Source organism: Panthera uncia (genome assembly GCF_023721935.1).
Source record: "Panthera uncia isolate 11264 chromosome C1 unlocalized genomic scaffold, Puncia_PCG_1.0 HiC_scaffold_3, whole genome shotgun sequence".
In the NCBI taxonomy this organism is placed as follows: domain Eukaryota; kingdom Metazoa; phylum Chordata; class Mammalia; order Carnivora; family Felidae; genus Panthera; species Panthera uncia.
Genome location: NW_026057584.1, coordinates 70,080,057 through 70,097,096, shown reverse-complemented (window position 1 = coordinate 70,097,096; position 17,040 = coordinate 70,080,057). Strand labels below are relative to the sequence as shown.

At 37.3% G+C, this 17,040-nt stretch overlaps 1 protein-coding gene across 1 annotated transcript in view; it reads left to right on the top strand.

Annotated features, from left to right (window-relative positions):
* Positions 1-16,195: 16,195 nt before the first annotated feature.
* The window catches only part of TANK (TRAF family member associated NFKB activator), a 94,383-nt gene continuing 93,538 nt past the window's right edge, over positions 16,196-17,040 (top strand). Inside the window, exon 1 of the mRNA XM_049615594.1 lies at positions 16,196-16,432. The gene's annotated coding sequence lies outside the window, so the exon portion shown is untranslated. The remainder of the gene's footprint in view (positions 16,433-17,040) is intronic.

Here is a 17,040-nt window from a genome sequence, read left to right as displayed (position 1 = left end):
ACTTCTAGGGGAAAACGAAGTAATTTCAGTCATATTTCAGTCTGTTCACCAGTCCATCTATTCAATTTTCTTTATTTTTTTCTTTTTTCTCTTTTTTGTTTCTTTTCCTTTTCTTGAATACAGAAAGAAAAAATTCATTTTTATTTTCAACTTTTATTAAAAATATTTTCTTTAATTTTTTTTCTACCATATTTTTTACTTTTGTGTAATTTTTTTTCAAAGTCTATTTTACTTCCATCATTTGATTTTAATCTACTTCAGTGTATTCACTTTTTCAAATTTTCAAATGATTTCCTTTTTTTCCTCTCTTTCCCCTTTTTTCTCTAATCTATCAAGCCCCTTTCAACACCCAAGCCAACACACATCTAGGATCTAGCATCATTTATTCAATTTTGTGTGTGTGTTTGTTTTTAATTTTTTAATTGTAATATTTTTTTAATTTTAAGGTTTTTACCTCATTAATTCCTTTTCTCCCTTCAAAATGATGAAATGAAGGAATTTACCCCAAAAGAAAGAGCAGGAAGAAACGACTGGCAGGAACTTAACCAACACAGATACAAGCAAGATGTCTGAGCCAGAATTTAGAATCATGATAACAAGAATACTAGCTGGAGTCGAAAATAGATTAGGATCCCTTGCTGTGAAGATAAAAGAAGTAAAAACTAGCCAGAATGAAATAAAAAAATGCTATAACTGAGCTGCAATCTCGAATGGGTGCCAGGGCAGCAAGGATGGATGAGGCAGAACAGAGAATCAGTGATATAGAGGACAAACTTATGGAGAATAATGAAGCAGAAAAAAAAGAGGGAGATTAAGGCAAAAGAGCACAATTTAAGAATTTGAGAAATCAGTGACTCATTAAAAAGGAACAACATCAGAATCATAGGGGTCCCAGAAGAGAAAGAGAGAGAAACAGGGGGAAAAAGATTATGTGAGCAAATCATAGTGGAAAACTTTCCTAACCTGGGGACAGACACAGACACAGACACAGACACAGATCCAGGAAGCTCAGAGGACTCCCACGAGATTCAACAAAAATTGACCATCGACAAGGCATACCATAGTCAAATTCATAAAATACTCAGGCAAGGAAAGAAAGCAGCAAGGGAAAAAAAGTTCGTAACCTACATGGGAAGACAGATCAGGTTTGCAGCACACCTATCCACAGAAACTTGGCAGGCCAGAAAGGAGTGGCAGGATATATTCAATGTGCTGAATCAGAAAAATATGCAGCCAAGAATTCTTTATCCAGCAAGGCTGTCATTCAAAACAGAAAGAGAGATAAAAATTTTCCCAAACAAAAATTAAGGGAGTTTGTGACCATTAAACCAGACCTGCAAGAAATTTTAAGAGGGACTCTCTGAGAGGAGAAAAGATAAAAACAACAACAACAACAACAACAACAACAACAACAAATAAATAAAGACCAAAAGCAACAAAGACTAGAAAGGACCATAGAACACCACCAGAAACTTCAACTCTACAAGCAACATAATGGCAATAAATTCCTATCTTTCAGTACTCACTCTAAACATCAATGAACTAAATGCTCCAATCAAAAGACATAGGGTAACAGAATGGATAAGAAAACACAATCCATCTATATGCTATTTACAAGAGACCCACTTTAGACCTAAAGACACCTTCAGATTGAAAGTAAGGGGACAGAGAACCATCTATCATGCTTATGGTCAACAAAAGAAAGCCAGAGTAGCCATACATATATCAGACAATCTAGAGTTTAAAATAAAGACTGTATCAAGAGATGAAGAAGGGCATTATATCATAATCAAGGAGTCTATCCACCAAGACCTAACAATTGTAAACATTCATGTGCCAAATTTAGAAGCACACAAATATATAAATCAATTAATCACAAACATAAAGAAACTCATTGATAATAACACCATGATAGTAGGGAACTCCAACACCCCACTTAGAGCAGTGGACAGATCATCTAATCAAAAAATCAACAAGGAAACAATGACTATGAATGACACACTGGACCACATGGACTAAACAGATATATTCAGAACATTTCATCCTAAAGCAGCGGAATATGCATTCTCCAGTGCACATGGAACATTCTCCACAATAGACCACATACTGGGACACAAATCAGCCCTCAACAAGTACAAAAAGATTGAGATCATACTGTGCATATTTTCGGACCACAACGCTATGAAACTCGAAATCAACCACAAGAAAAAATTTGGAAAGGTAACAAATACTTGGAGACTAAAGAACATCTTACTAAAAAATGAATGGGCTAACCAAGAAGTTAAAGAGGAAATTAAAAAGTTCATGGAAGCCAATGAAAATGATAACACCACAACCCAAAACCTCTGGGACACAGCAAAGGCAGTCATAAGAGGAAACTATATAGCAATCCAGGCCTTGCTAAAGAAGGAAGAAAGATCTCAGATATACAACCTAACCTTACACCTTAAAGAGCTGGAAAAAGAACAGCAAATAAAACCCAAACCCAGCAGAAGACAGGAAATTATAAAGATTAGAGGAGAAATTAATGCTATCAAAACAAAACAAAAAAAAACCCAGTAGAACAGATCAATGAAACCAGAAGCTGGTTCTTTGAGAGAATTAACAAAATCGAGGAGCACCTGGGTGGCTCAGTCGGTTAAGTGTCTGACTTCAGCTCAGGTCATGATCTCACAGTCTGTGAGTTCAAGCCCCACGTCGGGCTCTGTGCTGACAGCTCAGAGCCTGGAGCCTGCTTCAGATTCTGTGTCTCCCTCTCTCTCTGACCCTCCCCCGTTCATGCTCTTTCTCTCTCTGTCTCAAAAATAAATAAAACATTAAAAAAAAGAATTAACAAAATTGATAAACCACTAGCCAGTTTGATCAAAAAGAAAAAGGAAAGGACCCAAGTAAATAAAATCAAGAATGAAAGAATAGAGATCACAACCAACACAGCAGAAATAACAACAATAATAAAATAATATTATGAGCAACTATATGCCAATAAAATGGACAATCTGGAAGAAATTGACAGTTCCTAGAAATATATACACTACCGAAACTGAAATAGGAAGAAATAGAAAATTTGAACAGACCCATAACCAGTAAAGAAATTGAATTAGCAATCAAAAATCTGCCAAAAAACAAGAGTCCAGGGCCAGATGGCTTTCCAGGGGAATTCTACCAAACATTTAAAGAAGGGTTAACACCTATTCTCTTGAGCTGTTCCAAAAAATAGAAGTGGAAGGAAAATTTCCAAACTCTTTCTATGAAGCCAGCATTACCTTGATTCCAAAACCAGACAGAAACCCCACTAAAAAGGAGAACTATAGACCAATTTCCTTGATGAACATGGATGCAAAAATCCTCAACAAGATATTAGCCAACTGGATCCAACAATACATTAAAAAAATTATCCACCACAACCAAATGGGATTTATACCTGGGATGCAGGGCTGGTTCAATATCTGCAAAACAATCAATGTGATTCACCACATCAATAAAAGAAAGGACAAGAACCATATGATCCTCTCGGTAGATGCAGAGAAAGCATTTGACAAAATACAGCATCCTTTCTTGATAAAAACCCTCAAGAAAGTAGGGATAGAAGGATCACACCTTAAGATCATAAAAGCCATATGTGAAAGACCCAACACTAATGTCATCCTCAATGGGGAAAAACTGGGAGCTTTCCCCCTAAGGTCAGGAGCAAGACAGGGATGTCCACTCTTGCCACTGTTTTCCAACATAGTATTAGAAGTCTTAGCCTCTACAATCAGACAAAGATATAAAAGGCATCCAAATCGGCCAGGAGGAGGTCAAACTTTCACTCTTCGCAGATGACATGATATTCTATATGGAAAACCCAAAAGATTCCACCAAAAAACTGCTAGAACTGATTCATGAATTCAGCAAAGTTTCAGGATATAAAATCAAGGCACAGAAATCGGTTGCATTCCTATATACCAACAATGAAGAAACAGAAAGAGAAATCAAGGAATTGATCCCAAGGAATTGCAATTTACAATTGCACCAAAAACCATAAAATACCTATGAATAAATCTAACCAAAGAGGTGAAAAATCTATACACCAAAAACTATAGAAAGCTTATGAAAGAAATTGAAGAAGACACAAAAAAATGGAAAAATATTCCATGCACCTGAATAGGAAGAACAAATATTGTTAAAATGATGATACTACCCAAAGCAATCTACATATTCAATGCAATATGTATCAAAATAACACCAGCATTCTTCACAGAGCTAGAATAAATAATCCTAAAATTTGTATGGAACTAGAAAAGACCCCAAATAGTCAAAGCCATCTTGAAAAAGAAAACCAAAGCAGGAGGCATCACAATCCCAGACTTCAAGCTGTACTACAAAGCTGTAATCATCAAGACAGTATAGTACTGGCACAAGAACAGACACTCAGATCAATGGAACAGAATAGAGAACCCAGAAATGGACCCACAAACGTATGGTCAACTAATCTTTGAAAAAGCAGGAAAGAATATCCAATGGAATAAAGACAGTCTCTTCAGCAAATGGTGCTGGGAAAACTGGACAGCGACATGCAGAAGAATGAACCTGGACCACTTTCTTACACCATATACAAAAATAAACTCAAAATGGATGAAAGACCTCAATGCAAGACAGGAAGCCTTCAAAATCCTCGAAGAAAGCAAGCAAAAACCTCTTTGATCTTGGTGGCAGCAACTTCTTACTCAACACGTCTCCAGAGACAAGGGAAACAAAAACAAAAATGAACTACTGGAACCTCATCAAAATAAAAAGCTTCTTCACAGTGAAGGAAACAATCAACAAAACTAAAAGGCAACCAATGGAATGGGAGAAGATATTTGCAAATGGCATATCAGATAAAGGGTTAATATCCAAAATCTATAAAGAACTTATCAAACTCAACACCCAAAAAACAAATAATCCAGTGAAAAAAATGGGCAAAAGACATGAATAGACACTTCTCCAAAGAAGACATACAGATGGCCAACCGACACATGAAAAAATGCTCAACATCATCAGGGAAATCAAAACCACAATGTGATACCACCTCACACCTATCAGAATGGCTGACATTAACAACTCAGGCAACAACAGATGTTGGCGAGGATACGGAGAAAGAGGATCTCTTTTGCACTGCTGGTGGGAATGCAAACTGGTGCAGCCACTCTGGAAAACAGTATGAAGTTTCCTCAAAACATTAAAAATAGAACTACCCTACGACCTAGCAATTGCACTACTGGGTATTTATCCAAGGGATACAGGTATGCTGTTTCAAAGGGGCACATGCACCCCCCATGTTTATAGCAGCACTATCAACAATAGCCAAAGTATGGAAAGAGCCCAAATGTCCATCGATGGATGAATGGATAAAGAAGATGTGGTATATTCCTGTGTGTGTGTGTGTGTGTGTGTGTGTGTGTGTGTGTGTGTATGCGTGTGTGTGGAGTATTACTCCACAATTAAAAAGAATGAAATCTTGCCATTTGCAACTATGTGGATGGAACTAGAGGGTATTATGCTAAGTGAAATTTGTTAGTCAGAGAAAGACAAATATCATATGACTTCACTCATACAAGGACTTTAAGACACAGAACAGATGAACACAAGAGAAGGGAAGCAAAAATAATAGAAAAACAGGGAGGGGGACAAAACATAAGAGACTCTTAAATATGAAGAACAAACTGAGGGTTACTGGAAGGGTTGTGGGAGGGGGGATGGGCTAAATGGTAGGGGGCATTAAAGAATCTACTCCTGAAATCATTGTTGCACTATATGCTAACTAATTTGGATGTAAATTAAAAAAATAAAATTTAAATTTTAAAAAAATGCCTATTTATTTATTTTGAGAGAGAGAGAGAGTAGGGGAGGAGCAGAAATAGAGGGAGAGAAAGAGAATCCCAAGCAGGCTCTGTACTGTCAGTGCAGAGCTTGATGCAGGGCTCAAACTCACGAACCATGAGATCATGACCTGAGCCAAAATCAAGAGTCCGACATTCAACCAACTGAGCCACCCAGGCACCCCTGTTACCTGCTTTTAGAGGATACCCATGTCATGGGCCTAACATGTGTCCATTTTCTACTGATTCTGATTATTATAGATTCTCTTCTTAAGAGACACCGCGTCATGTGGTGGTAACAGCATAGGTTCCAGAGTTGGACCAGACTTGATTCTAATCCTGATTCCAGATTAGTAGCTATATGACTTTTGTACCTCTGTTTTCTCATCTGCAGAATGAGAATAAAATTTACTTCATGGTGTGGTTGAGATGACTCAGTAAGGTAATGTATTTGTATATTGCCACCAATGTGGTAGCTGGCATAATGAAGTACTTAATAAATATGTTTATTTATATTCTTTATTAATTTATTTTTGGCTCTCTCATCATATACCTTAAATTACATTGAGGATCTTGGAAGAAAGCCTGGAGTCCTGCCAGCAATGACTTCACCTTATACTAAGTATTGTCATAAATTTCTTTGTTTAATGTCTTGTACTATAATTCTTATAAGTGGGTTGGGCCAAGGTATTCGATTGGGTAGTTTCCTCAAGTTTCTGGGTAGAAATCAACTCAAGAGAGGAGTAAATGAAATCCGTTAACTTCTTATTTCTTTGAATGAGAGTCTTGCTACCATAAAAAGTTTTTCTTAATGTATAATGCCAAAGAGGAAATTCTTCCTTCAGTAATATAAACTCATTCTGTGTGACCACCCATTCAGCAGTAATAAAGAATGTCAGGTTGCAAAGCCAGTCTTATATTTCTTTATGCCCCAGATATATCATGGACTATCAAGTGCCTAGCAAAGGCATAGCACTTCTAGCTGTTTGTGAGGGTACAAAATACACACAAGTCATGGCCTCTGCTCTCAAAATACATAGGACAGTTATAATAATGAAGGAATGTATAAAATAAGCTAACCTATATGCCTCAGAGTCTCAGTGCTAGAAAAGTTCAGAAGAGAAAGGAAAGTTTTCTAATTGTAGGGGAAAGTTTCACCTTGGGGCAAAAAGGACAGCTAATTCAATTAAATAGAACGTCCCAAATGAATATGCTATCAAACACTAAATACATTGTATTTGTTTCTGGATAGCTTCATTTTTTTCTTCTTAAAAACCCTACCTCCTCCTTGCATACTGCAAGAATGCAAGGAACCCTCTCTGTGCAGCCATCCTGAACACAGCCATCCTTCTTCACATTCTTCCTTCTCACGCCCTCACCCTCACTCTACCTGCTTTTCTTCTCTATTATCTCCTGTGTCCTATCCCCTAATAAACAAGCTCTGTGTAAGAAACTCAATCCTGCCAGGGGTTAGAATCAGGAAGTATTGGTATGTTAGAGTTGATTGACATTTGAGGCACTGGAGAGTTACTCTTCCCTTCATTCACTGTATGCAGCCAAGGACTTTCCATCTTCTGGTATCATTCAGTCATTTATTCTTTCACTTAAGAGGATACAGGCCACCCTATCATATACAAAGTTCCCAGTAACTGTATTTCTGCCAAATTTCCCTTATTCTTAAAAATCATATCCTCTACCTCATTTCCACGTAATCAGTTTAGACAAAATCGAGAAATGGGTAAAACTGTCTTTTGTACTCATAGACTCCTCATTCTTCGCCATGTTCCTCTTCAGTGACCACCTCCAACCTAGTTTCTCAAATATTTCTCATTGTCCTTATCAATAGTTAGCATTAGAGTCTCAGCCACCTTGAGGTTTAATGGCCCGCAACAATATAATGGTTCTCCTTAATGGATAGATTTAATTGGGTTCAAAGTCTTGTATTGTAAATAAAGGTCAAACCTATTTCAGACATCACTCAAGGACGATTTGGTGAGCCCCAAGATTTTGGTGGGGACCACGCCTGAAAAGACATTTTGTAGTTAACACTGTTTTACCTACCTTCAAGTAATATAGATAATATGCTTAGTAAAAGCTACTGTTAAATATTGACATAACAGAATATAATGAAAACAAATCCCTTACATTCAAAAGTGTGCCAGCTAAAAATATTTTGTCTCCCAGTTCCAAAGCCACACTTTATTGTCTACTCTGAAAAAATGGAGCTAAAATATTGAAACAATTCTCCTTTTCAGTGAAGATGATGGTAACCTTTGTCAGTACAGGGATCTGGAGAGACATTATGAGAGAAATAGGGCTTCACTTTCTGAGTCTGGTGTTTCCTATTTGCTTCTTCTGGTTCCTATCTCACTGCTTCCAGCTTTACGTTTGGGGTTCACCCAGTGGCACACGCCCCCACTGAGTTTCAGTGGCAAACATATGGATGGCTTCCCATCAAGTTTCAGTAACATCTCTATTGACAGTTTCCCAGTGAGTCTCATTTGTGTCAGAAGTCAGCATCCCAGTCTTGGCCCACCTACATTTAGGAGGAGTGTTTCAACCTCTTTCCTCAGCATCTGTGGATCAGTTCTGGCCGGGCAACCAAGCAACATTCTCTGTAATCCAGTGATGTGAAGCCACATCCTTTCCAATGTGGCCAGAATTTCAGCCTTGGAGAGGAAGGCTCTTTTCCACGTTGTTCCTTCCTTAGGTACTCTGCGTCCTAGGGTTTTGTTTTGTTTTTAGTTGTCTTTACCTCTTTATAGATCATCAGCTGCTATAGTTAATAATTCTTTATATTAAACTTTTCCTATTCAAACTACTGTATGTTTTCTGTTTCCTGATTGGACCTTGATTGATATAAGAGGGAGGATAAGAGATGTTTGTCCCTAAAAAAATAAAGGTTCAAAGAATTTGTCTAAGGGGCACCTGGATGGCTCAGTCAACAGAACATCTGACTCTTGTTTTCAGCTCAGATCATGATCTCATGGTTTGGGGGTTTCAAGCCCTTTGTCAGGCTCTGTACCAGTACTGCACTACTGGTGTTTGGGATTCTCTCTCTCTCTCCCTCTCTATCTGCCCCACCTCTGCTCACCTGCACTCTCTCTCAAAATAAATAAATAAATAAACAAACAAACATTTTTAAAAATTTATCTATGGGAATAGGGAAGAGGGACCCTGGCCAATTAGGTTTCTAAATTGAGGTATAATTAACATATAACATTATACTAGATTCAGGTGTACAACATAATGATTCAAGATTTGTATATATTGCAAAATGACCACCACAATAAGTTTAGTTAATATCCATCACCATATATAGTTACAGTTTTTTTCAATGATGAGAATTTTTAGGAGCTACTCTCTTAGCAACTTTCAAGTATGCAATACAGTATTAACTATAGTCACCATGTTGTACATTACCTCTCCATGACTGATTGATTTTATAACTAGAAGTTTTTACTTTTTGACTCTATTCACCCATTTCACCCACCCTTGACCCCCCACTTCTGGCAGCCACCAATCTGTTCTCTATATCAATAAGCTCAGTTTTTGTTTGTTTCTTTGTTTGTTTGTTTTTAGGTTCCACATATAAGTGAGATCATACAGTATTTGCTTTTTTCTGTCTGGCTTATTTTACTTAGGGTAATGCCCTTGAGGTCAATCAATCCATGTTGTTGCAAATGGCAAAATTTCATCCTTTTTGATGGCTCAACTATATTCCGTTGTATATATATACCACATCTTCTTTACCCATTTATCTATTGATGACTACTTAGATCATTTCTATATCTTGGCTATTGTAAATAATGCTGCAATGAATATGGAGGTGCAGGTATCTTTTTGAGTTAGTGCTTTCTCTTTTATCTGTAAACACCCAAAAATTGAATTGCTGATCACATGGTAGTTTAACTTTTAACTTTTGGGGGGAAATTTTTTCACCAATTTAAATCCCCACTAGTTACACAAGGGTTCCCTTTTCCCCACATCTTCACCAACACTTGTTATTTATTGTCTTTTGATAATAGCTTTTCTAACAGGTATGAAGTGATTTTTATTTGCATTTCCCTGATCATTAGTAATGTTGAGCCTCTTTGCATGTGTCTATTGGCCATCTGTATGTTTTCTTTGGAAAAATGACTATTCAGATACTCTGCCCACTTCTTTAATCAGAGTTTTTTGTTTTTTGTTTTGTTTTGTTTTTGTCACTGAATTTTATGAGTGTTTTATATATTTTGGATATTAACCTCTTCCCAGATATATAATGTACAAATATTTCTTCTATTCAGCAAGTTGTCTTTTCATTTTATTGATGGTTTCCTTTGCTGTGCAGAAGCTTTTTAGTATAATGTAGTTCCACTTGTTTATTTTTGCTTTTGTTGCCTTTGCTTTTGGTGTCAAATCTAAAAAATCATCAAGACCTATATCAAGGAACTTGCCACCTATGTTTTCTTCTGGGAGTTTTGTGATTTAATTGGACTTTATACATCTGTTTCTGCAAAAATATTAGCACAAAATAGGCCACAAACAGGTCATGTTGGAAATATAAGAACTGCAGTCATAATATTTTGCACATGGTATTCAGAGTTCCAAACTTTGAGAGACAGAGAAAGAGAATACGTGTCTCAGGGAGTTGTTGTAAAGATCAGTACCTAGGACAGTGCTTGCCAAGTAGCAAATTCTCCAAAAGGCTATTTGTGTGTGTGTGTGTGGTTATTGCTGTTATTCATGACTTCTTTTTTACTATATGAGTATTATGTCAAGATTTCAATTATGAGTAACAGAAAATCCAACTCAAACTACCTTAAACAATAAAAAAAAAACTTTGGGGATTACATAATAACAAAGCCAGGAACTTCAAAGTTGATTGATTCAGAGACTCAGAGATACCATTAAAGATTCATTTTTGTCTATCGCTCTTTCTGGACACCCAGTGGTGGCTTATCCTAAGGCTGAAGCTTTTTGTACAGTTAGGCTGGCTGTCAGACATAACAAGCTTTGTGCATCCTTGTTTACTCTCAGTGAGAAAGTGACCTCTGTATTCCAAACAAGAGTACTGGGATTCACCAAGATCATTGCTTACCCATGTATCAGGAATGGAATTAGCTTCCCAAACAGTACATAGGCTATAAGGGGGAATAAGAAAAGTCAATATGGATGCTGCATAGATGAACCAAAATATCTTGCTAAATAATTTAATTTCCTCTGTCAGGTGTTCCTGCAGTCCTTGTACATATTCACATTATGATTTTTACAGAAACAGTAAATAAAAATATGACAAGGAATAAAGAACATAACAAAAAACCTTTTATATAGTCTTACCATGTGCTCAGTGTTTTAAATGTTTTGCATATACTCACCAATTTGATCCTCAAAAGTACCATAAGATTTAGACAAGAAGCTATTCAAGAATGGAATCAGGATCTGGAATATAGGCAATATGGCTCAGGTATCTATGCGCTTAATGCTTCTGCTACAATGCCTCTTAACAAAGAGGTGATTTTCAATTCCTCTGATGTGTTAAACAAAAAGCTCGGTTCTGTGGTACCCTCTCCCCAGAGGCGATCAGCATAGAGCAACTGGTGAATGAAGGACTAATGAATAAATGAATGGCATGGAAAAGCAGTGCTTCTAGGATTTTTTCCCCATCCAAACAATATTTTAAAACTTGAAACCCAATGACAACACAACACCAATAGGGTAATTAGAAAAAGTTCTCTAATCACATCCCACTCAGCTTTCAAACCTTTACAGCATCCTCAAATTATAAAGTCAGAGATGATCAAGTACTTTGGAACTAGGTTGTCTAATGCCAGTGGAAATCTGTCAACACCATCAATCAGCTGCTTGATATTGACAAAATCAACCTCTTGGAGTCTGTTTCTCCTTCTTTGAAGTGAAGGGATTCAACCAGGTTATATGAAAAACAACATGCACACACACACACACACACACACACACACACGCATGCACACATACACAATTACTCTTACACTTCCAGCACTACTTCAATCTTTCCTCCTCAAACAATAGCTTGTGATTTTACTTAGAACCGTGTTTATTGACTCTTTCATCATGGCTCTGGCATCTCTCCAAATATGAACAAATTCAAAGGCAACTGGTAAACCAAAGAACAAATAACACACAAAGAGTCTTGAAATCTTTCTGTGAGCTTCAACTAGTTAAGCCTTCCAGTGTCCCCCCCCCACCCCCCCGGAATCAAGCTAAACAGTTTCCAAAGGGCAGATGTCTTTGAAAGTTTGACTTATTTTATTAAAGCCATAAAAAAACCCAGAGTTTATGGATTATCCTTTTTGTCTCTCCCTCTTTTCTCTTCTCTCTAATTTCTATCTCATTGTCATTGCGTCTTAGAGGTTACAGATTGGTTAACATGGGTTTTTTTAAATCTCCTCATTTATAGAAAATTACAAGTATGAACTATTAATCCTGCTAATATTAGAAACTATATCAGGACTAAATTACCGTACTGTATGTGTTTGCATAGAAAATTATTGACGACCTTAATGACTTTAAGCATCTCGCAGGAATTTCAATTTCATGAATTCATAAATCCAAAAGAAGTATGTTTCCAGTAATGCAAATTTGTTTTCTACCATTTATAAATTCTGGATCTCTGTGAAGGAGCCAAGTAATTTTTATTTTCTTTGTTCCAATATCTAAACCATTTTTCAGGGTTTCTCAGTTTAGAAAGAAAATGCCTGTGAGACTCATTCTTTTGGTCGGTGGTTCTCATTAACCTTGGACAGGAGAAATCCCAGTATATAGATCAAAATAAAAAGGCTATTTGGCAATAAACTAAATGTATCACTACCCTGGCCACTAAAAGAGAAAGTAGGATGCATAACATCAGACGCAGACATTTCTATAGTGAGGTGCATTTATTCCTTGCTGAAATTTTGTTAACTTATAAGATTTTTAATGGAAAGTTAGATAGTTCACGTTGTACCCTGAAGAAAGTACCATGGGTTTTGCTTTTGTGTGTGACTTACTAAATTATACATAACAGATTAGAAAGGAAAAAATTGAAGGATAATTAAATCTTCACAATCAAAAGGTGCACTGTCATTTTCCTTAACTAATGACATTGAATCTGCTCCCAGTCTGCCCTATTTTCCTAAATTGATATTTTAGAAAAGGCATGAAGTCTAATTCACTCTTCCACTCTCAGCAAAAACCCCCTTCTGCATCACCCTCCTTTTCCTTTCCCATCTTCTTGTTGTCTCTGATTACACCATTCTTACATGCCCATCCTAAAGCCAAACTAGTGCATATCGCAGGGATTGGAGGTGATATACTCTCTGTTCATTAACTTCTTGTCAGTCTGGCAGCTTTCAAAATTAGGCATAAGAAGAAATAAAAATTGGTAGGGAAAACATCTGAACTTCTTTTCACCTCCTCTAAAATTCCATAGTATCAGTGAATGAGAAGATCTGTATTAAATAATGTGCCCTATAATGGACATCAGCCTGCCAGCAAGTGGAGGCTAGAAAATTCTACCGCTTCTACAAATACCATGCCTGGAACAAAGATCCACCCTGAAGTTTCCCATGTGATCCATCATCTAAACCAAGTTGCTCAATCAGATACCTATCCCATGCAGCCCAGCTGTTTAACTAGCTTCTTGGCCAGAGTTGCAGGTACTTGGCGTCCCCTCATAGAGGAGAGAACCTATCCCTGAATCCCAGTCAGCAGTGAAGGGCACTGGACTTCCTGCCTTCCACTTTTCCCAGGGAAGACTCTTGCTTTCCTAGAATTCTTCTTAGGAAGACCTTTCACCCAGATCTGCCCTGAGAACCCTGCCACCCCAAGGTGGCATTATTTGTTCATTATATGTTCACTATTTGATTAGAAACTCCTTGGCCACTCTCCTCTGCCTGAATGGGAACCTGACTTTTGCCTCTCGTTCTCTAATTTGGGCTTGGAGCAGCCTCCCATCTCCCCCTGCCCCGGTCATCGTACCCTAACCTTTGCCATATTGGCTTGGTGCCATTTTGCTCCTTCCTCCCCTGCAGTAATCTCCACATTTCTATCAGCCTGGTCACGGGGTTTATGGCTCTGAGAGGAAAAAAGGAGGGGGAGGGAATAGGAAAAGGAACTGCTAAAGACAACAGAGTTAAGAACTTACATCTGCCTCACATGTTCTGCCTAGAGCCAGAACCAGTTGGTGGCACAGGTTTTAAATACCATGCACTCAAAAAGATTTTCAAAAATCTCTAACTACAGCTTCTCTGTCTTGCCTCAAGACCCTCTTGCAGCCAGTGCCCCTCCAGGTTGAGGCCAAGTACTCAGGACTAGCCTGCTCTGCAGGCGCTTGGACATCAGCCAAGCTCACATGCCAAAGTAAATAGAAAATGGAAAGGGCACAGAATAGAGAGATCAAAAGGGCATTTCCCAGTTAAGACATCAGCACCACTTTTTTTTTAAGGTGTATTTTTAAAATTCTTCTCATGGGAAAATATAAATTTTGAGAAGAAAATTCTCCTTCCACTGTTTTATTTTGTGGTACTTACAGTATTAGATTATTTTTCCGTTGTATGCAAGAGAGTTTAATGTTTGATATCAGTAAGATAATTTGTAAAACACAAAGTGCTGAAAGAAATTAATATTTCACTGCATGTTAGATGAGTAAACGGAATGGTTTTCATTACAAGCTAACTCATCATTTTAGACATTTTAAAAAGTATTTCCTTTTCAGGGGCACCTGGATGGCTCAGTCAGTTAAGTGTCCAACTTCAGCTCAGGTCCTGTCTCCCAGTTGGTGGGTTTGAGCACTGGGTCGGAGCCATCAGGCTCTGTGCTGACAGCTCGGAGCCTGTAGCCTGTTTCAGATTCTGTGCCTCCCTCTCTCTCTGCCCCTCCCCCACTCACACTCTCTGTATCTCTCTCTCTCAAAAATAAATAAACATTTTTAAAAATTTTTAAGTATTTCCTTTTCATAGAATAATGTCATCATGGGTAGAAATATCTCAGACTTATTTAACATCTAATTTAAGAGAAGGCAATGTTTTAAAGTAGAAAAGAAACTAGGGGCGCCTGGGTGGCTCAATCAGTTAAACATCCGACTTTGGTTCAGGTCATAATCTCACAGTTTGTGAGTTCGAGCCCCACTTGGGACTTCACGTTGACAGTGCAGAGCCTGCGTGGGATTCTCTCTCTCTCTCTTTCTCTCTCCTCTCTCTCCTCATAGGATTCTCTCTCTCCCTCTCTCTCTGCCCCTCGCACACTCGCACCTTGTCTCTCAAAAAGTAAATAAAATAAAATAATTAAAAAAATAAAAGTCTTTAAAAAAAAAGAGAGAGAAGAAAAGAAACTAGACTGACAATCAGAAGTTCTAAATTCTAGTCATTCTTCTGACCGTGGAACTTCTGGTAAAGTCTCAAATTCCTCATCTGCAAAATGCAGAAATTGAACAGAGACTCTCCACCTTTTGTTGTTGTTGTGATTACGGTCATTTTCCTGCTCAATAACTTGCTGTGCTGAGAGCATAGTACAGTAAAAAAAAAAAAAAAAAAAAAAAAAAAAAGTGCACTTGGATTCAAAGCCTCAGATGCCTCTAACTTTCTTTGTGACTTTGAGGATTTACCCTCTCCTGTTTCCTCATCTGTAATAAAAAGGAAATGGAACATATGGTGTCTCAGGACATTTCCAGCTCTAAAATTTTATAACAAAGAAAAATGTCTGTGGTGCCTATGCTGCCTTCCATTTGCATGTAAAACTCGATGTTTTGCTCCAAGTGGCCTGAGAAGAATACATGCATTTGTGGAGCATTTCCCCAGTGTGCTAGAACATGCACTCATCCATATGAACAGGGCACCTCAGCTCCCAAGGAGAAAGCTGTCTTAAGAGCCTTTTTTGCTTCACCTTTTTCATTAGTCCCTGAGATGATGCTCTGGCATCCAGCATAAACTTTATTATTACCAGGCTTCATCCATGTGACCTCTGAAGGCCTTGAAGCAAAGACAACCACCTTCAAGTCTAGTCATTACCTGCTGTTTATAAATATGCCACTTAGGTTGAAAAATGCCTTCTTAAAAGCCAAAAAAAAAAAAAAAGCGCCATTTATCAAATGAACTTTAAAATTCTCTTGCATGAAAATGTGTTTCATACAAAAATATTTTTGTGTTTACAATTTCCGGATTTTTGTTAAAATGCCCTAACTATTCAAGAAAAAGTATCTTTGATTCAGAAGGAAGTCAGGGCTATAGTCATGGGTGGTTTACAGAACATTTTCTGGTAGTCTTTACTTCATTTCAATATCTTGCCACGATTGGCTGTTGAGAGCTACAAATAAGGAAGTCTTCAATTTAGGGGATTTCTCAGTGGAAGTTCCCAGTTCAACACAAGGGAGAGCTCAGGACAGTTTGGGCGGCATTGCTAGAGTCTGCAGATAAAGTTTCCAGACTCTGTAACTGCCTACGTCTTTCAAGAGCACTACTCTGTGAAGGAAGACTTCTAACTTGGAAAAGAGATAAGCCAAACTTGGGTTGTTCCTACCAATTCTCAACTAGCAAGGTGGACTGGATGTCTTAGACTGAAGCGTTGCAGATTTGTTCCGCTCTTGCTTCTGCAAAGTGAGTAATTTATGACATGATTCGATAATGCCTTGTATTCATTGTCATAACTGGAAATTTGGCCTTTAAAAAATAGGGCCCCAAGCCGAGACCAAAGAAAATTTTTGAAAATACTGTGCTCTTTTTACATTCCTCTCAACTTTTAAGAGCAAATGTATGTCTCTACTTGAAATAATTTTTTTTAAGTTTATATCTGGAATATAGACCTTCTCCAATGAGTGGTTTTTATAACATAATGTAAGACTTGAAAGATATGTATTTGGCATATGTTAAGGTATAATTAGCTTACTAGATTTAAAAGTAAAATAATACTGTATATATTTGTACTTCTGGGAGCTAAATTCTTAAAGATCACTTCTGGCCTGATCCAGTGTGTCCATTCAAAAATTAACTCAAGTTTAGTATTTTTTCATCTCCTAAGAAACATATGCTAATGAATATTTTTTTACAGTAAAATATTAACCTTATAGACAACTTTGCATTTCCTATCTTAAAACATTTAAGAGTTCACCATTACGGTAATCCAGGGTTATTTGATTACCAATTGGCTGTTATATTCGTTATCAAAAATGAATATTTAAGGATTGTGTACTATTTCTTTAAGTTTT